General features: G+C 39.1%; 1 long non-coding RNA gene across 1 annotated transcript in view; it reads right to left on the bottom strand.

Moving 5' to 3' along the window:
* Nucleotides 1-22,592, bottom strand: part of LOC137048755 (uncharacterized) — a 55,963-nt gene that overhangs the window by 25,233 nt on the left and 8,138 nt on the right. Inside the window, exons 2-3 of the long non-coding RNA XR_010899512.1 lie at nt 15,698-15,752; nt 14,265-14,468 (exon numbers count right to left, since the gene is read on the bottom strand). This is a non-coding gene — a long non-coding RNA (uncharacterized lncRNA). The remainder of the gene's footprint in view (nt 1-14,264; nt 14,469-15,697; nt 15,753-22,592) is intronic.

Here is a 22,592-nt window from a genome sequence, read left to right on the forward strand (position 1 = left end):
TTCACAACAGCTCTGTGACTGTTCTTGAATGGCCCAGCCAGAGCCCTGACTAAAACACAATTGAGCATCTCTGGAGAGGCCTGAAAATGGCAGTCCACCAACGTTTACCATCCAACCTGACAGATCTGGAGAGGGTCTGCAGGAGGAATGGCAGAGGATCCCCAAATCCAGGTGTGAAAAACTTAATGCATCTTTCCCAAAAAGACTCATGGCTGTATTAGACCAAAAGGGTGCCTCTACTAAATACTGAGCAAAGGGTCTGAATACTTAGGACCATGTGATATTTCAGTTTGTCTTTTTTAATAAATCTGCAAAAATGTCAACAAGTCTGAGTTTTTCTGTCAATATGGGACAGTATGTATATCAATATGCTGTGTGTATATTAATGAGAGAATAAACTTAAAAGATTTTAGCAAATGGCTGCAATATAACAAAGAGTGAAAAATTTAAGGGGGTCTGAATACTTTCACACACACACACAGAGGTGCACATAAATGTGTGACCAAAATAAAAAAATGCACTGAGTAACAGAACACTGAACTTGCGCACCACATGATTGACAGCTGTTAATGCACAATCACCGTTTTAGATCAACTTACTGTAATATTGTGCAAGATTTCCATTTGAACTGAATGCATAATAAATCTGCCGGATTCAGAGCAAAACGCAAAGCTGTGACATTGACCGATGAGCTTCACTCAGCAGCGCTAAAACCGGCAGTGCATACTTACTTTCTGGCAACCCGCCAAAATAAAAGCGTGATGATTTTAATTTTGAAAGTTCATATAATAAAGATTTTTTTAAATGTTTTGAATATTAGCATTGTATTTTTAAATGAACTATAAAATAATAGTATTTTCAAATAGTATTATCACACTTTATTTATTATTTTATTAAAAAAAAGACTAACTAAATAAACTGCAATAATGCAATTAATTATTTTATTTTTATAGTTATATTTAATGTGTCACACAAAGTGCAGAGTAAGCACCAAACCGAATCTCCAGGTGCCCTCATTTGAACCAGACTGAAAAACTATGTGCACCCCTGGTTTTATCTGCCTAGGAAATCGCCTAGTCTTAATCTGCATCGCTATTTGTACTCGTTGTGAATACACAGGCCACAAGAAGTAATTAGGTGGGTGCTTTTTTTTGGATCACTTTTACTCGGGACATGCTAGCTGGCAACATAGGATTCCATTCATTATGCTAAGCTTAGCTAGCGCCGACCCTGCCAAACTAAAGCAATGCATGCACTGAGACAAAAATGCATTTGCCCACATATCTAAATGTAGGAAAGAAGTTGAATAAGCCCTTTTTCTAAAAATGGTGGAGTGTTCCTTTAACCATAGTATGTTTGGCTATCCTGTGGCGATGATTTCCATTGTCTTATCGCCATAGGATATGTCGGCACGTTCGCTGGCATTCTGTGCGGAGGTCATTCTGTTCCCACGGGCCGATTTGTTGACTCCCGGGCCCGGGGCCAAACCCCAATATGGGCGGCCCTTTCCAGATCGTGAGCGGCTGGACAGACCTTTCAGAGATCAATTGCGAGGGTGCTTAATATGAGCTGAACGGAGAGAGACTTCACGCCAAGACTGTGTGCTTGTTATACGTCTCCGATTCTTCTCTCCTCAGGGCATGTAGAAGCTGGACGGCACCCAGAGTCATGTAGCTCCACGGCATCTCAGCGAAGATACGGATACAGCAGTGCTAATGAGTCGCCTGCTGCCCACATGGAGCCTGTGGCCAATTAGCATTCCGCTCACACACACACACACACACACACACACACACACACACACACACACACACACACACACACACACACACACACACACACACACACACACACACACACACACACACACACACACGTGCTCTTACAGCACCTTCTCAGCGGCCACATATACACACACGCGTTTCCTTTTCCCCTAGTCATCCATTCACACCTTTTAAGGGTGCATTGAGCAGTGGCCAGAAGCCGTGGCTTCATTTAGCGCCTCCATTCACATTACGCTGTGATTTTGCTCACTCAGACCTTCTCTTTAACACAATATCATTTCCTTTCCAAATTTAATTGTGGTTGCATGAATAGATGCTATTTGTTCTCCCAGGCTAATGGGTTTCTTCTGGAATAAATGCTAACTGGCGCTCCACAAGTGGGTGCGATTAAGCAGAAATCGCTCTGGGGGAAAGCGTGAACGGACCGGCACCTGAGCGACCTGTTAAATAAGAACACACACTGATAAATGAAAAGATAAAACCCTGTTTGCCCTCCTGTGTTTACGAATGAAGCTCTAAATCAACACGCACGCTGGTTTTGCTGACTAATTCAACACTAAAACTAGGAGGCATTCTGAGCGCATAAGGTCAACTGTTCACAACCCATTTTACTGCTGTTACTGGATGCACTTTTGAGTGAAACTTTTGACTTGGAATTTATCTTTTGGGAATTTAAAGGTGCACTATGTAGTATTTTTGCAGTAAAATATCCAAAAACCACTAGGCCGGTGTTATATATTTTCTTGGGATACTTACAATATTCCAAATGTTTCCAACTATTTGTAAATTGTGAGAAAACTGCTATTTTAACTAAGGACCGGGACGTGTCAGCATAGCGTTTGAGCGAGCCGCCTGTCCCCTTACGCAACAAAAATATATTTCTCAATATATTAGTTGACAATATATTTCATGTGTCTCCATATATTGTGAAATTTACATGGTAATATATCATATGATATATTATATAATAATATATTATATATGCAAGTTATATATTGCAATATATGGGACAATACTGCAATTATTGCTGTTTTCATATATTGAATAAATACATATTATTATACTATTCAATATATTGCTATGTATATTGAAATATATTCTACAATATATAAAATTATATATTGGAAGAGTCATTGTATATATATGTAAATATATATGTAAAATTATATGAGATAATATACCTCAATGTACTGGATAATATAATCAGATTTATATGGGAACATATGTCTTAAATATATTGATTTATATTACATATATAATTATCATATATATTGTATACATGGTAAATATGAAATAATCTAATGTACACTGTCTGTCATATATTTTAAAATATAACAGATTAAAATATAATATAGAAATTAGGGCCGCGACTCGATTAAAAAAATTAATCTAATTAATTAGAGGCTTCGTAATTAATTAATCGCATTTTAATTGCATATAAATATTTGACCTGAGAACATTGAGAAGTAATTTTTCACATGTATTTTTAGTATACCATTGAATAATGACTGAATACATAAGCTTAATCAACAAAATATTGTTTATTTATTTCAGTCCAGCAGACCAGCGCAATGTTTGCCAGTTTAGCAAAAGCATTTTTGTGATATTTGAGGCTCGATGTGCTGCGGTGACACGCAAATTCCTTGTTGTATAGCTTGCTCACTACCATGCTCTTGACGACGCTTCCATTCTTTTGTTTTTTAAAACAAAATTTCCCATCCACGGGGCCAAGCAAAGCAGTCTCATCAGCTTCTTCGTTCCATAGCTTCGTTCATGTTCACTATGGTTTGTTGTTGTCGTGACTCCGGAGCGCTAGTTGGTGTTCCAGTATAATTGGTCCGTCGAAACTCATTCAATGAAAAACGTTCCGCGGTGCAAAAATAAGTGTGGTAAAAAAAATTTTTTTTTTGCGTAATTAATTAACGCGTTAAAGTCACGTAATTAATTAATCTTAATTAACGCGTTAAAGTCCCCGGCCCTAATAGAAATATTTTCTAAATATAGAAAATATATTGAATGTCATGCACCATCTGATTTGGGCTATTGCTCAACCTCTGTAAACATATGCAGGAGCTTGCTTAACTCACAAAAAATACTTTGTTTCAATAAACATACATGAAATAATTCAGTTTTGTTTGTATATCAATGTATTTTAATATATGAATCAATATATAGCAATAGGTTGTCCATCCATATATTGCTATATATTTTCAAATATATGAGGAAGTTTCTGATACATTAACACACATGATACACTTAAATGTATCTAATATGATAAACAGAGCTGCTTTACCTCATAATCATGACCAGAAAAAGCGGAAGTGCGACTGTGTCCCGTCCCGTCATAATAAAAGTCCCGGTGCTCGCGAGGCGTGTGTTTGTGTAACAATCGCTCCAGCGGCCGTGCTCAGCTCCTCAACACTCGGTCCTGCTCTGCTTTACACTACAGTAACGTTAATAACCGCATCCATGAACGTGATTTCTGACCGAGTCCTATTTTCCTCCGGCTGTGAGGTGAAGACCACATGTCCCGAGATACTGCGCTCACACTTGGCGTCATCAAACTACACCTTTGTTTAGAATAAGCGCCCTCCAGTGGACTGAAAGCTCCATAGTGCACCTTTAATGTATTGTAATATAAGAGAGTTACAAACAAGAATGGAGCCAGGTTTAATCCTGAAGTGTCTTTGAAGGAATTGGTTAAATTAATAATTCACTGACTTGCTCATAAAGATTTAATTCTTAAATAAATCAGTTAATGAACAAACTAATTTAATGAATTATTCAATCACTTGTTTTATTTCTCAATGAATCAGTGTTTTTTAACAAATCAGATGAATGAGTGATTCAGCGAATTGCTCATACAGTCACTTGTTTCATTCCTGAATGAACTAGAGCATGAAATATTCAGTGGCTTACTGAAAAAGTCACTTGATTCATTTTTGAATGAATCTGTATATTTGAGTGAATCGGATTGGTCTGTGCAGCGCCGCTTTACACCAATCGTCATTGGATTCATTCCAAAATGAATCAGTGTTTTTGAACGAATCCGTTGCATAAAAGATTCACTCGCTCACTAATAAATTACCTTGATTCATTCCTGAATCAATCAGTATTTCTAAGTGAATCAGTTGAATGAGTGATTCAATTACTTACTCATATATAATCACTTGATTTATTCCTGAACAAATCAATGTTTATGAATCAATATAAATAAACAAATGTATTAATTAATCTCTATTACAGTACTTTGACGTTATACATCAATCGGTCTGCGCAGCTTCAAGTCAGACACACCTATCGTCATTTGATTACGATCACCAATAATGCAAAGACTGACAATAAAATGTTTCATTTTTAGGCAAATTATTTCTTTAAAGATGATGATTATGATGATCAGGGCTTGACATTAACACCCGCCAAATGCGGGTAGATTTCAGCTGTGGCGGGTAAGGCAGCCACTCCAATTAGCCACTTTGGCGGGTTGAATTTAATTTCAGCCAACAGCCAAATGAAATGCGAAGACCGTCGTATCACAAAATTAAAATTGCCTTACAATTCTTTATCGATCAACTTGCAGTAAGTGAAGGCGGGATAGGCGGAATCACACTGAATGACAACAGAAGCGTGCAGAAGCTCTGTCACACGCACAATCAGTTCTCCTTGTCAGTGTTGGGCAGTAGCGTCGCTACATTTCTGAAGATCAAGCTCAAATACGCGCACTATCTACGCGCGCTCAGTTCGCTGTTACACGCGCGTCATCCGCGCAGTGACAAAAGAGAAATCGTCTTCAAGTTTTAAAAGAATCTATTGTGTCTCTTGAATAAACACCTCTTATTAAAAGCATCGGGGTCCAGCCTGGCCACCTCTTGATATGAACGAATGAAACTTTTCCATGGAGAACACACACACACACACACACACACAAATATAGGCACGTTTTGTTTTTTGCCATGTTGGTACTGTTTGGTGCAGGTCTTAATTCTTTTGCTACTGTAGCTTACTTTGAGCTGAGCTGAGTTGAGTTGTAAATTAACTTAGTTTCCTGCAAAAGTGCAGTCTAAATTGAGCATAAATGCAAACACATATCATGCACATAGGCTACAGATGAGCATACACACATTCTCGACACCTGGTTTTGTTAATATTATGGATCACGTTTTTGTTGCCAAATCGATTTCGACAATTTTTGAATAGCCTAACTGAAAAAGTATCCATGTCTATCTGCTTGAATTTTATTGATCACAGAGATAGCGTTGATTGAAATGAAGTTGGTTCAATGTAAAATTAAATAAATAAAAACTAGCTTAGATGTAGTAAACTATACTTTTGCCAAGTTGCTGTAGCTTAGCTTGCTACATTTCCTATAGGGGGGGTAGCTTCAGTGTAGTGAAGCTTAATTTAACGTCGAGTAGGCTATCTCACTCTGCATGTGAAAGTTTGAAAGGGTTTTAAATCTTCAAAATCAAGTAAAATGACTCAAAATCAAGTTATTTAGGCATGCCAACGTCAGCTTTAATCATATAAAATGTAATTTCCAAACTGCAAAATTGTGGCCAGTGAAAATGCTGAGTGGCTAGTAACTTTGGAAAACCACTAGCCATGGTGACTGGTGAGCAAAAAAGTTAATGTCAAGCCCTGATGATGAGGATTATAACCTTGATCAAGACACTAAACCTCAGAATACTGTAAAAAAAATTAAACCTGTAGTAAGTTACTCTGCATAAAAGCATCTGCTAAATGTCTCCACTGAGTTGAATTTAGAGGTTCATGGACCCTTTAGATCTTTATAAATCTCTTCAGACTTCAACAAATGCGAACTCAAGCACATCTCCTGCATTGTGGTACTTCAGCTTGTGAAGTAGCGTTTTTGGGCTTCTCGAGAGCATCATAGATCAGTCATTCAGGCATTGAAGTACGGTGCACCTGGGAAAGATTACACGGTGCTCAATGTTGAATAGCAGAAATTGCTCGCAGTGCTCATCCCCGATGAACCCGTGAAGCGTTTTGTGCTGAGGTATGGGCGTTTGCAGAGTCGGAGGGTAAATATGACTCAGTGCTCCTGTGCCGCTTTAGGCCCCAGGGCATCACACTGGCATTTGCCCACTGACTCTTTGGCCGTTAGCGTTCTGGTTCTTATTAGCATGTATCGACCCTCTTTTACTCAGAGGAATGGTGTCAAATCACGGCAGGCATGCAGATGGAGAAGTTAGCTCGGTTGGGTTTGTTTTGCAGTTGTCTATCACAGTTTTGCTTTCCAAAATGGCCACCATTTTGAATCTTACCGTGACGTTTGTATCATAGATTTTTGCATTTTATGAAGAAAATATGGTGGTGTAAACTTGGCTGGGTGGGTTTTTGCCTCATCCAAGCCAAAAGAGAGGTTGAGGTCAAGTCTTGGCAATCACAAATATGTACACACTGAGTAAATGAGACATCCATTACACTATTTATACTGTCCATTGAGAGAGCGGCCCAATGATTCATCACGCAGACCATGTGAACTAGTATCAGGAGAATTAAGACATGCTTCCCACACTCTTACACAACCACCACAAGAACGACTGTGCAAGATCTCCAGCAATTAGGAAATCATATTTTAACCTCTGAGTCAAATTCTTCTTGTTCCAGTTTCATTTGCAGAGACAAAAAGTCATAGTTTGAGTAACACTGCAACATTGGCTCAACCAATGGTGTGAGTTTGGGGGCGGGGTTATCTGTTTGACAAATTATCTGTTTGAGTTATTTTTGGAATCACTAGGCGTTTCTCAATGTCAAGGAAGGATCCTCGGAAGCCAGAATTCTAAGGATGCCACGTCATCGACATCCGACGAAGGACTGTTCCAATGTCGAGGATCCTCGAAATTTCAACCAAGGACTGAGTCCTTCGTTCGAAAAATATGTCATATACAGGAAAGGATGCATATGAGTAGCCTTCGCGCACTTCGCGTTCTCAAATCACCCACAATCCTGTGCGCGCAGCTTCGCTATCTTCAGACGTTCGCGGAGTCGGAGCGTGAACGGGGCAAATATCCTTGTATCGGAGTTTGTAGATGGGAAGGAAGGAGGCAGGAACCGGCGAACGTTCAACAACTTTATTATAAATAATAAAAAAACGAAAGTAACACGGGGAAAACCCTCACGCACACACATAATAAACCATAAACAAACCATAACATAAACTCCAGGCCTAGTCCTCTCTCGTCTTCCACGCTCCACCATTTATACTCCAATCACTTTGCCGTGAGCCGAGACCGGTGTGGCGGCGATCAGCTGCCGCTCATTATCACGCCATCGGCCTCACGGTCCCTCACCTAATGCTTTTATTTACGTTACCAAACATTTGTTATAACCGTAGTAAATATACGTAAAGTTTAACGTTTAAATGCCGGTACAAATTACTACTGTATTGATATAAAAATATATACAAATAACGTTACACATAATGTTATTGATGGCCAACGGACCTTTTCACTGACGTAATGACGCAATGACGTGCACTTGCTAGCCTGTTCCATTTACGTGTTCTCCGAATGCTAATGAGGATCCTCGCCTAGCCTCTGAAGGAAGTGACTTGGAAGGATCCGTCCTTCCAAGGAAGCATCCTTGACATTGAGAAACACCTACTGGCACAGTAAAGACACACTGAAACTGTTCAAATGTTTGAGATCATCAAGATTTTTTTTTAATTACTTTTTTTTAAAACATATACAAATACAAAATTAACTCTTGCCTCATCTGAGCCAATTTTTGTTAGAATTGGACAAATTTGAAGGAGTAGTGAAAAAACTGAATACTATACTTGGTCACTACTATAATGGGTGGAGTCTTAATGTAAGATGTTGAATGTGGTCAGTATGATGATGAGTGTTATTTTTCTAGATCAAAGGGTTCAAAAGGTATAATTGTTTCAAATGTGCATTTTTGAACTGGTGGTGGCGCTGTAGAGTTGGCCCTAGAGACCCCAAAGTTGGTCATATTACACTCTAAATAATGCTGGGTTGTTTTTTAACCCAAAATGCTGGGTTGAGACTGTTTGGGTAATTTTTGTTGGTTTATTTGATCACATTTTAAACACCATTGGGTAGTTTAAAATTTCCAGTCGTTGGGTTAAACCTGCTGGGTCAATGCTTGGTTGATTCTACCCAGCGCTTGGTTGTTTCACGTGCTTCCCGCCTTGATTCGTTTAAATTCGCTCCCAAACTGTCATTTTGAAAGGACAATGCAAAAGGCAAAGCCACTGGTTGCAGATGTTTTAAGATAAGTTCATATTTTCATTAATAATAATTTTAATTAGCATAATTATGTATTTTTTTCTTCTTCAAGGCAACAATTCTTACATGACGTTAAGACGACAAAAGTTTTACCTCAGAATCCGATGCAATGTACTGACTCGTGTTAGTTTAGGTCGGCATGTGAGACGATAGATTAATACAGTTTGTGATTATACAGAACCATGATCCGCTTACGAAAATTAAACATTACATTTACATTTTACATTACATTTATGCATTTAGCAGACGCTTTAATCCAAAGCGACTTACAACTCAGGAGTACAGGAAGCGATCCGTCAAGAAGAGGCAACGAAACACAAAAAGTGCCCTAAATACCAAGATTTGTACACTACTCAGAGTAGCAAAAACCAGAAAAGGGAAGAAGAAAGGAGAAATAGAGGAGGAAAGAGGTATTTTTTTTATTTTATTTTTATGTAAGATTAAAGGGGGGGTGAAATGCTGTTTCCTGCATCCTGAGCTTTTTACACTGTTAAAGACTTGGATTCCCATCCTAAACATAGACAAAGTTTCAAAAACTAATGTTGGACGTTTGATGGAGTATTTCTGTGTTAAAAATACTCCTTCCGGTTTCTCACAAGTTTCGGAGAGTTTTTTTCGAGTATGGGTCGGGTTGACGTTAATAGAGCGGAAGGTCCTTGTATGGGCCGTACGGGCTCTTCTCCCGGTAGGGTGTGCGCGCGTGACTAGGGTTACCACCCGTCCCGCGTAGCGCATGCACGCACAGCGTTTGAAGCAAAATTCATGCGTCCCGCAAATTGAGACCGTGTCACGCATAATTAATGCTTGCTCAAAAAGAAGTTGGTCGCTCTATATCCTCGTGCCTCAGGCAGCCAAACCAACATTACTTGACAGTTCAGCGTGCTACTGTTGCCCCACCCACCCCTCGGTTGAACTGCTGTTGTCAACTTTTTCGTTGTTGTCATGACAGCGCACGCACGTGCATACCAGAGACACTTACAACTTTTTAGATGCGCACTTTCCTATTCGAAAAATGGAGTCTTTAGGCTCCGCGATCATCAATTAAAAAGAGAAGGAGTGGGTACAAGAAATACTGGAAAAAATTATATTTGTGACTGAAAGGTGTTCAAAAAAGAGAGCTTTTTGTGACCTTTGAAAAACGTCTTTCTCAATCGGACATGGAGAGTAAAATACGATGTCAAACGACACAGACTCACACTGCAAAAAATGCTTTTCTTTCTTAGTATTTTTGTCTTGTTTCTTGCCAAAATATAAATAAAGAAATATCAAGCAAAAGTAATTGTCTTGTTTTGGGAACAAATAACTCAAAACTAAGAGAGTTTTTGCTTAAAATCAGACAAATAATCTGCCAATGGGGTAAGAAAAATAATCTTAATTCAAACAGAAAACAAGAATAATTTTCTTACCCCATTGGCAGATTGTTTGGCTTAATTTTGAGCTATTTTTTCCCAAAACAAGACAATAATTTTTACATTTTTTACATATTTAGACTTGAAACAAGACAAAAAATACTAAGTAAGAATGCTGGTTTTTTTGGGGGTTTTTTTGCAGTGCAGACTTTACTAACATGGAAGTTCACCATCCTTCCTCCCCTTCTCGTTCCGTGAACTGGAGTTAACTTTACTTTTAGTTTAACTTAACACATTTTTTTTTTTTTACTGTTCCTGTGGTGTTGAGCGACTTCAGTTTCTGTTAATCCTATAATTTTATATTATAATTGATTTAAAGTGAATAAATTGTAATGAAAAATAAGTAAAGTAAATTAGCTAAAGTAAATCGTAAGTGGAAGTGCATCTGTCAAGTCATTGAATGTTCAAAATATTATGTTAAAAATACACATTGGTTGGCCTATTCATGAGCATACATCAGCAATTAGCCTACACATGTTTAGGGGAATAGGGCATTATTAATATACCATGTAAGGTGCTATGTGCTAGAAATGGGTAAACCTCTATCTGCCCATCTGCCCATGGGGTGGGGCACCGCCGCGCCAGGCAGTGTCCCACATTGTCCCTCAGAAACATACCCTTTGTCCCCCCTTGGGCTTATTAGCAGGTGGTCACCCTACCGTACGGGCTCTTCTCCCGGTAGGGTGTGCGCGCGCGTGACTAGAGCGAGAGAGAAAAATGCACGCCCATAAACACTCTCAGATGCAGATCCAGTTGATCCAGGCGCCGCGCTCCACTTTATTCCTATGGGTGACGTCGAGCGACTTCAACGCTTCAGCACAGCATTCCGGGAAGGCAGCGCTGCATTTGACCCGATTTGAACGCAGAAATGACGGGAAGCTTCACAACATCGCAGATCTCCACGGTCACTGCTGTCACAGGACTTCACCAAATCATACCAAAGAAGTGTGTTTTTGACGGAGCGGTCCCAGCGATAAAGGTTTGGTCCTGCTTTGGAAGCAGCCGGTGAGTAAAACTGCTTCAAATGTCTCTGCTGTTGGCTATCGTCGCGTGAGTAAACATCAGTAAACGACACGATCGCGTGCTTCGTCATTCAAATGCGCTAACGGACTCCATTGTGTTGTTCTATGTACACTAGTCTGACATGCAAAGAGACAGTAAACACACACAAATGTTGACAGGCCACTAAATACAGTCCATACCACAGAGACGGACGTCCTGCTGCTGCTGTTTCTCCTGTTCAATTTATTTCTGCCTCAGATTTGATTCTGGATCATATCTATTAGCTGAGATAGCGATGGGTTTCTCCACGCTTGAGGACGTCACCGCTTTGTTCGCGATCGTCATTCTTTAGCTCCGCTCACACGATACGCCTCCAGCCGCTCGTTTTGTTCCGGAAAGACTCGGCACAGCCCATATTTCTTTTATAAATATAATAAAACTAAAGACTTTTCGGAGATATGAAGGATGCAATGCTACTCTATAGGTACTCAAGATTGACATGAGATTGACTGAAACTGAGTGTTTCACCCCCCCTTTAAATGCTCGTGGAAGAGATGAGTTTTTACCTGTCTTTTGACATGGTTGTATGAAGGGATGTCACAAGTACCGGTACTTCGGTACCAAGTACATACTGAAATTTTAAAAATGTGACATATAGTATCTGTATAGCATCGACTCACAAGTAGACTATATTCGGTCCCGCAGCTGCGTTCAGTCGCGTCACGCAGGGCTCCAGACTGTAGCCGAATATATACCAGTGTCTGTGTAACGTTATATTAAATATTATTTAAATATTACTCTTCCATGTTTTGCATCTCTGTGTGAATGATGGGGGCGCGTGTCATATCATGAACACAGACACTCAAAAGTCACGGCAACCCGTCAAAATAAAAGTTTGTGAATTTAAACGTGAATAAATTGACAGAATATATTAGGTTTGTAGTTGTCATTGTTGCCAATTTTAACACCTTTGTGTGTTGTACCATTTGTCAAGCAATAAAAATGATTGTTTTAACAGTCTAAACATGCATTCTTCATTTGTTCTTTCATGATTGTCTAGTTTTACAGTAGGCTAATGCACAGGAGAAATTTTAAGAACAACCCAGCAAGAATAACCCAGAATAGCAAATCCATTAATGGTAAAAAATTTACTACATTTTGGGTTTTCTCAACAGCCCAGCCTGCTGGGTTAAAATGCCACTGGGTTAATTTAACCCAGCATGTGTTCTATCCAATATTTACCCAGCGCTGGGTTGCCAATTGGGTTGTTTTTAACCCAGCCATTTTTAGTGTGTACTATTCATTACCATCAATAGAAGTGTGCCAAATTTCATCATTTTCCTACTTATGGTTCATAGAGCTGCCATAGACTCCCATTTGGGAAAATCCATAATAAAGTAAACTTACAATTGCAATAGGGGCTACAGGGGACCCGAAATACAGTTTTTAATTTATTTTAATATTTATATTAAAAAATCTAACCGATCCCAAACTTTTGAATGGTAGTTTATACACTATAATACTGAATCATTACAACACCGTGGTATTTAAACAGTATCCCAAGGTAGGCTACTACATATTAACAGCCAAACCTCGACATCTTCTCTAATGGTCGTAAATGCAACTAATAGACCAGATCAAATCTGAGCATCAGATGTGTTGAAATGATGTGCCTCCTGCAGTCCAGACTGGCTTGGGTAACAGATGAGTCAGTCTGAGTCTCTCATCTAATCAACATCAAGTGCTGCATTTCCAATTTACTCTGAAGTATTGCAATTTAGGTGGATTTGAGTTAATGAACTCCCAATCTGAGACGCATTTCTTCCATCTGAACCCGTGCACCGCATTTATCCACACGTGAGCGGTAAACCTAAACGCACGAGAAAGTCTTCTGAGATGGTTACTAAAAATCTAGTTTTAAAGGGTTAGGTCACCCAAAAATTACAATTTTATCAATAATTACTTACCCTAAAGTTGTTTGACACCCGTCAGACCTCCGTTCATCTTCACACACAGATGAAGATATTAGTGTTGAAATCCGATGGCTCAGAAAGGCCTTAATTGACATCAATGTCATTTCCTCTCTCAAGACCCATAAAGGCACTAAAGACGTCGTTACAAAGCCCATCTCACTACAGCGGCTCTACAATCATTTTATGAAGCCACGAGAATAGTCTGTGTGCGCAAAAAAGAAATAAAATAACAACTTGTCTAGTTATGAGCCGATTTCAAAACAAAGATTCAAACGGTTATGAATCAGTGAATCGATTAATGATTCGGATCGCCCAAGGTCACGTGATTTCAGCAGCTTGACACGTGATCCGAATTATGAATCAATATGATTGATTTTTCAATCAGTTTTTGTCCACAAAACTATTCTCGCCGCTTCATAAAATGATTGTAGAGCCGCTGTAGTGAGACGGGCTTTGTAACGACGTCTTTAGTGCCTTTATGGGTCTTAAGAGAGGAAATGACATTGATGTCAATGAAGGCCTTTCTGAGCCATCGGATTTCAACACTAATATCTTCATCTGTGTCTGAAGATGAACGGAGGACTGACGAGTGTCGAAAGACATGAGGGTAAATAATTAATGACAGAATTTTCATTTCTGGGTGAACTAACCCTTTAAGGTCAATGCAAATTGGCCGATAAAAAATCAGACATTATTTTCCTCTGGCTGTTCGGTTATCGACCGCTTTCGAAGATCTGAGAGGCCGCTCACAGCGAGCTGAAGCATAAGCATCCCCTCGCCCGTCTGTACTGGTGTGTGTGAGTGTGTGCACAGATATCAAACCTTCCCATCTCTCCGCGGGACGCTGTGGTATCTTCACAGAGCAGCCTTCTCGTCCGCCGAGCACAGGAGTGGGCCTGCGAGCAGACTGTGTCCCGCTGCCCTGTAGTCCAGGGTCTCTCTCCTACCTGCACGACCCTCACGCCTCACAGGACAAAGCCAATGTGATCCCGCCGCGCTCCGGCTCAGTAATGCTAATACAGCTTCCTAGCGGGACAGAAACACAACTGGTTTGCTTAGTGGATTATTTCCAAATGTCCTGCATGCTTTATCTTCCATTAACAAACACAGGTGTGAATGTAAACACAGGGATATTGAAGAAACAGCTCACAACAAAGATGAACAATCATATTACTTTTGTAAGATTCCGTCATTAATGTTACAGATCCATTTTATTAAGCACCAAAATAGTCTGAACACTGAAATTAAATCACGTTTTTTAAACATTCTGTCATTGATTTTATATATCAATTTTATTAAGCACCAATAAAGTACCCACATAGTCTAAATACTTTACAAAAAACATGAAAAATCATATTATTTTTGACCAATTCTGTCATTAATGTTATAGAGTCATTGTATTAAGCACCAATAGTCAACAAAAGTCTGAACAGACTAAAATTAAATGAGTAGTTTACAAAAAAATATATAAAATCATATTATTTTGTATAAATTCTTTCATTAATATGATAGACTTATTTTATTATGCAGCAATAACAGACTGATATCAAAAAAGAAAAATCATATACATTTTTGGGCAAATTCTGTCATTAATTTTATAAATCAACTTTATTAAGCAGGAAAAAAGCACTAAAATAGTCTGAACACACTAAAATGAAACAAATAATTTGCCACAAAAAATAAAAAATCACATTATTTTTGACAAATTCTGTCATTAATGTTATAGATTAATTTTATTAAGCACCAAAAATTTACCAAAATAGTCTTAACAGAATTAAATTAAACAAGTAGTTTACCACAAAAATGAAAGATCATATTATTTTTGAAACATTTTTTTTAAAACTAAAATTAAGAAAATCATATTTTTAGTCAAATTGTGTCTTTCATGTTATAGATTATTGTATGACAAAATAGAATTGGCACAATAAAAACATGCATCGCCTAAAATCACATGATAGCTATTCGTGAGAAATAAACAATAAAGCTATAGATATGAAACATCGTCAATACTTACATTCAAATATTAAATGACGATGACAAATGGTCAGACGACCAGTCACCATTTGCTGTTGTACATTTTGGTCTCTCTCACATAAATGTATCATATTTATTGGAGGACTTTTTTTAAACTCAATTCTTTCATAAGCAAAAAAATAAGACACTTGCAAAATAGCTGTTTGACAGAGGAAAGAAGGCGATGAGGGTTTTCATTTGGGTGAACTACCCCTTTAAAATCAAGTCCTGGCAAAACTTACCACAAACCAGTCAAGGTGGATCCAAGTGCAGGCTTGTGTCGACGGTACATTCACACTGTAAAACATCAGAAAGATAAATCAATCCGATGTACAGAGGAATGAGAAGTTGGACTGAGCTGAAAGGAGTATATATCAGTGTCTCAGATTTCAATCAACCCCTGTGGCTGCACATTATTCACTGTCCTAATGAGAGGAAAACACCTAAAGCCACATTCACTTATGTGCCTGAACTGTTTTCATCTGCAAAGCGCATCATTATTTTCTTATTAATGGTCCACAGTCTAATAAAAGCACGGATGTGTGAATTGCAAATAATAACAGCACTTCCTCTCCAAACAGGCAAACAACTTTTACAGGGGTCGCGTGATGAGAACTCAAATCGAGACTGATGTCCTCAACGCTTCATAAAATGAACATGCAGCAAATGCACTAATTATTGAAACTAAGCTGCATCTTACCAATGTCAAAAAGTGGAATACATAACCATCACATTTGCATGTGTTAGTGTGCAATTTACACAATGACTCTCACTGGTGTTTTAAAGGATTTTCTAAAGCAAATTATATTTTTGTAATCTGTCCGGTCTAAGTGCTGTTAGCTAAGGTCAAATCTTTCTAAAGACAAACAAACATTAAAAGTTTGGAAAGATTTTATTTAGCAAGAACAGTGAACAAAAGTAATAGTAAAGAGATTAATAATGTAACAAAAGTGTCTATTTCAAACCAATGCTTTTCTTTTGAACTTTCTATTCATCAAAGTGATAGTCCTGATGGAGTGTGTTCAAGCGGCGTTACTTCCTCAGGTGAATGGGATTTTTGTAGTTTCAGCATGAGAAAAGTCAGCTGTCAAAAGTGTGTACTGTATATATATACTTTTTAAAAATTATCAGCCTTTTATTTGGAGGCTAGAGCATTAAAGTCTGCATGTAACAGAAGTCGCACTGGTCTTTTCTTCTCTATTGTGACGTATATGAGAGTGAAACACTTTGCAAACAAGAACAAATGTAGGGCGGGGCTTGATTTTGTCCGTGGGGAATTGATAGGATGGTCGTGGTTTGCTATTGGCTGATCTAATGTGAGTGACAGGTTGCCCCGCCCACATCATCAGAGAAGAGATTATGTCACTGGGGGGGGGGGGGGGGTTCCTGATTTAAGATTAATGTGCACAGATAAAAAATGTAGAATAAACTGCAATATTACATTAAAAAACAAATAAATTGCCATATCTGACTTTAATTAGCAAGGTCAGAGCACCCAGCCACCCAATAAATGTCCTCCTATCCGTTCGCTTTGATGGCACTGTTGTCAAGAGGAAGTGTGAGTTACGCCGGCGATTACAAGTTTGATTGCCGACCTGAGTGTGTCACTGTGCACCTGCTGTGGCCGTTGGGACTTCAGGAAGTGACCTCAGTTATCAGAGCTCCCTTTCAAACCTGCGAGAGTTAGAGAGCATTATGTCAGACAAAATGTCTGAACAATGTCGTTTGAGGTGAGGCGACGCATTATTAGCTGCTCTCGCCGACTGTCTTTGCTGTGAAAACGACAGAAAAGGACATCGCTGATTTAATTTACTTTAAAAAAAAAAACATGCCGTCTGCTCCAGGTGGCTATTTATAAGTCCAGGTCACAGGAGATCTGTCTCCTTTTGTTTCTGAATCTAACATATTTGTTTGTTCGTCTCTATTTCTAAAGCAAAAAAACTTGACCTTGATAAGAGTGAGATATTGTTTTATGTCCAATATTTAGGATGAAATTGTGCTCCTGCTGATATCTCACCGACGCTTCCCTGACCTTTGTGCTCAGTTTGCGGATGTGTGTGTCAGCGGGTAACAAAAAGAAGTCGGTCTACCTTTGAGTCTTTGCTTCCTAGCGGGTTTATCTCGTCTCCTTTTGAGAGTCTCAGAGCTGCATTTGACTCATGCAGTTCAATTTGAAATGTGGGAGTCGTGTCTATCTTTTTTTTTTCTTCGTTTTTTTTCCTTCTTCATGTTTTTAAGCCGTGGCCTCACAGAGAGACATTCTTCCGTAATGTTTGCTATTCATAAGTTAGCTAAATCATAAGTGGCAAATGTCAGCCACATTCAAAACCTATTGCTCTCGTTCATGTCCCTTATGCATGCTGATTAAATAATTAGTGCTGTTCACTAAGGGTTAGCAGTTTGCCTGAGGCCGAAAATATAATCCACACAGACGCCTGTAGCTACATACGAGTAGATTCGCCACAAACATAAGATCTGTTAATCAGCAGAAGTTCATCTGTACACACGGTTTCTAAATCCGCCGTGACGTTTAGCCAACAGCCCAGACCACGTCCTCCATTACTCATGCATGCAAATCTCACTGATGAAGTGGTTTCAGTTTATGTGTACATGTGTAGTCAGCTCTCACACAAATTACCGCAATTGAACGGCCAGCTGTGTTTTCATGCCACTTTCTATTGGAACACCTTTACTGATGCTTCAACTCTAAAAGCTTACAAATAACAAAAAAATAACAGTAGATGAATCCATTCAAAATTGCAGAATGACATATGGCCTCAAAAATCATGATTTCCTTCAGAAACATATAAAATGAAAAAGCATGATGTGAGGACAAAGTTATTCAAATTGGTGGACGTTTTATACCCAACTGGTGCTGTGGTTATTGTGTACATGTGTTTTTAAAGCATTGTATTCTAAAGCTTTATTAATTAATTATATGTAAACATCATAATGTATCATGACTTTTGCAAACATACAGCTGATATGAATGTGCTTGATATACAAAGTTCACTGAACGTGTGGTACACAGCTGCCACGGCAGCTCTCTCGTCTCTGCTTCACAACACACAGAATTAACTGACGGTGTTTGTGTATTTACACCCAACCGGCCGGTTAATTGATTAACCCAGGCGTTGAGAAGTTCTCTGAGCTGAATCGAGAGCTCAGCTCTCAAACACAAACACTCACACTCTCCTCCATCACATTTATATATAGACAACACAATCAGAAATCTATCACCCTAAATTACGATATAAGCGCTTTTGATTTGTTTTTTTTCTTCCAGATGAATGATTGTTTAAATCTGATGTAATGAGAGTTGTGGTTTGGTTTTTGTTTGCTTGCAGTTAGTTACTAATGATTTTAAGTATTGATTCTGAGCCTAAAACCTCTTAATGAGCTGCTGATTGCTGGTTTGTTCCCTGCAGTCCAGCACAACCATCAGATAACCAAACGCGTTTATCAGCGTTGGCACTAGGGCCGCCGTACACCTCTATCTTCTCTGACGTTTCTGAAGTGCTTCGCTTAGTGTATCGAACGATTAGAATCACTGGCAATTACCTCAGGCATCCTCAGAATCTCCTATTTTCCACTTTACAAAGATATTGTGTTATTGACCCTGAGAACAACATCAATATTTAATAAAATACGTTCCATGTACATTTGATGATTAGGTTTGAGATTCTTATTTTGTAAAGAAGAATTTATTCTAAAAATAGTGCAAACTTACAAGGCTAAGCACACAAACAAGCATTCATTTTAAAGTTCAGTATATTAGAGCACGTCAGTTATTTATGATTTTCCATTTAATTCCACTTTTCATCGTTTTATTTATAACACCAGTAGGTGGCGATACAACCTCAGGGCATTGTGGAAATGACGTGCAAAGTTTAAATGCGGTATGAAGAAAATACTGCAGAGATTATAGTGATAGTGACAATTCTTTTTCACATTTTCACTGTCAAATTCAGTTTCTGGAAAATAGTGTTAAATACAAACAATCTAATTGCTGCAGTCTGTGAGGTGTCATCTAAAGATGATCTGCACCAATTTTGGTGAAGACAGGAGGAACATTGTGCAAATAGAAGCAAAGAAATAGTAGGTGAATCGATTCAAAATTGCAGAATTCATCCCAAAGCTATTCTATCAGGTTGAGCTCAGGACTCTGTGCAGTCCAGACAAGTTCCTCCACCTCAAACTCCCCCCCAAATTGTTCCCACAATGTTGGGAGCATGCAATTGTCCAAAATGTCTTGGTTTGCTGAAGGATTAAGAGTTCCTTTCACTGGAACTAATGGGCCAAGCCCAACCCCTGAAAAACAACCCATACCATAATCCCCCTTCCACCAAACGTTACACTTGGTACAATGCAGTCAGGCAAGTACAGTTCTCCTGGCAACCACCAGACCCAGACTTGTCCATGGGATTGCCAGACAGAGAAATGTGATTGGTCACTCAGAGAACATGTCTCACTGCTCTAGTGAGTCTCACGGCGGTGTGCTTTACTCCACTGCATCCCACGCTTTGCATTGCATTCAGTGATGTAAGGCTTGGATGAGCTGCTCGGCCATGGAAACCCATTCCATGATGTTCTCTACACACTGTTCTTGAGACAATCTGAAGGCCACACACAGTTTGGGAGGTCGTTAGCTACTGAATCTGCAGAAATTTGACGACTTCTACTCACTGTGACCCTCAGCATGCGCTAACCCCACTCTGTGATTTTACTTGGCCTACCACTTTGTGGCTGAGTTGCTGTTGTTCCCAATTGCTTCCACTTTGTTATAATCCCACTAATAGTTGAGCGTGGAATATTTAGTAGTGAGGAAATTTCATGAATGGACTTATGATTCATGACACGTGAAGCATTTTACTTGTTTGATGGTGATGTCTCAAAATCCAAAGAGAGCTGGAGAACAAAAGAAAAACACTTTTCAATTAAATGTACTGCCCTTAGAAAAGTGGTATTATACTTTGTATGACCCAACTTGGCCCCTATATATACACTTCTATAACCACTCATTCAACAAAGTGACCACTAACCCCCATCTGACCTCTGAAACCATTCATTTTCCTGAGAGAGCTATCACTGTCAACTTGTAAACTGGGAAGCAATTGGACCACAGCCAGCTGAAATATCTAATATTCACTGTCATCAACAACCAGTAAATACTCTACATATCGCTAAATTGTGCAAATTAAAAGAAGCACCAACAAAGTTCTGAAATGCATTTGGTGCCACACACCCGGCGGATTAAGTGCTTTATAAAACTCAGTAGGTGTTTGTAAAGGAACGATCACTGGAGATATACTGCTGGTTCTTCACATCTTTGGGCAAGTCAATGAATTCTGTGTTGTATATTGATTTTCTGGTCTAAAAATCCACGTCAGCATGGCCTGTAGGAATGTAGCCAACCCGCACTGAACACACAACTCATTGTCTTTTTAGACAAGACTATTGCTGTTGCTGCAAATATATCCGTAATGGTGCGAGAAACTGAAGTGCTACAACCACAATGTAATTGCATTTATGTAAATGCACAAATGAACTTCGTTGGAGTATTGCACTACCTTAGCAAACAGTGCTAACTGTGACTGTTTTGGGTGCATGAACCCTTGACTAACATTACGTGAACTTCAAGGGAAAATAAAATGCGACAAAAGAGCAAAAATGGGTCCCTTGAAATGACAAATCACAGCAGCAATATAGTCATGACACTGCACTGATCCATCCAAGAGATAAAAGATGTTCCTTAAAACATAATCACAATCAAAGAACTTTTTCCTGTTTTGACGACCATTTTTAGCTCATGACATTAAAGACGCATCAACCACTTCCTGAAGGTTTACATGGGAAGATCTCTTGTTTGTGAACTGCTGTGAGTGGGATGCCAATCAGTCACATGGGTCGGGGCCTAGTGTTTTTCTCACAGAGATATGAGACAACTATCCAAGGTCACCGTCTGGTCACTGTGTCCCATGAGAAGATGGGAGCGGGGCGTATTGTGCTGGAGTGTCTGAAAGAATCGCTCTTTATCTACACTGCTGCACAAGATGATTCTGAAATGTGCGTGGGTGTCTATCACATGATACACACTCCTAGATATGAGGAATGTGTTTCTAGCGTAAAGTATGGCGTACTTCTGAGTCGCCACATGCTCTCCAGAAGTGTAAAATATAAGTCCAAAAGAGAAACCAGCTTAGAAAAACTACATCAAACACTTAAACTCATTTCAAAAGTCTCATGTGCAAGGCATGCAGACTGATGTATTGTAATGCATGCTGCTCAGGTTTTATGCATCAGGCGCTGTTATGATAATGGAGCATGTTTTTCTTGCCCTTTCCTTCGTACCTGCACTGGAGCAGAGGCAATGCATTAAAAATGTGCATCGGCTGTTTGTTCAAACAATCACACCATCACCCAAACCACACAGAGCTCCCATTGTTTTGGGCATGAAGGATGCGTCTACCCCCTCGGAGACCTGCAGTGTTTTAGGCAAAATTGAAATAATTGCATGAAGCAACAATGGATCTGAACAACAGATGGCCGTGTTTGTAAATGTTTGTGCTAAGAGCATGTGTGCAGCGTTTGTTTGCACTTTAAAGGAGTAGTTCAAACAAAAATCATAATTCTGTCATAATTTGCTCACCTTCATGTCGCTCCAAATTGTTGTTAATAATGATTTAAAGGGGTCGCATTGTGCTTTTTTACATGCTCAACGCTCTCTAGTGTGTAATGTTGGTGTTTGAGTCCTTCCAGTAGGAGTTCTTCTCTAGATCACTGTCAGTGTTTCTGAAACAACCTCCAATGTAGTCTATTTTATTCTATAAAAATCTTTTGTCCTTTAAAGGTGGGGTAAGTGCTTTCCGGTAACCGTTGTTGACATTTCACCAAACCAATGACAATCACCAAAACAAACACACCCCTACCCCCAAAAGGGTCTCGGGCCTATTTTGATAGCTCCGCCCCACACACAGAATCAGCAGAATCTGTGTGTTACTAATTCAGGTCGAATATTCAATGAAAAAGTCACCCCTTCCATCACAAAAACACAAATCGTTCTCATGAACAACTCGATAGTACACGAGCCCGACAGTTCAACTAACAAACATATTACAATTATGACCAGATAAGGGT

The sequence above is a fragment of the Pseudorasbora parva genome, chromosome 20 (genome assembly GCF_024679245.1).
Source record: "Pseudorasbora parva isolate DD20220531a chromosome 20, ASM2467924v1, whole genome shotgun sequence".
Taxonomy (NCBI): Eukaryota; Metazoa; Chordata; class Actinopteri; order Cypriniformes; family Gobionidae; genus Pseudorasbora; species Pseudorasbora parva.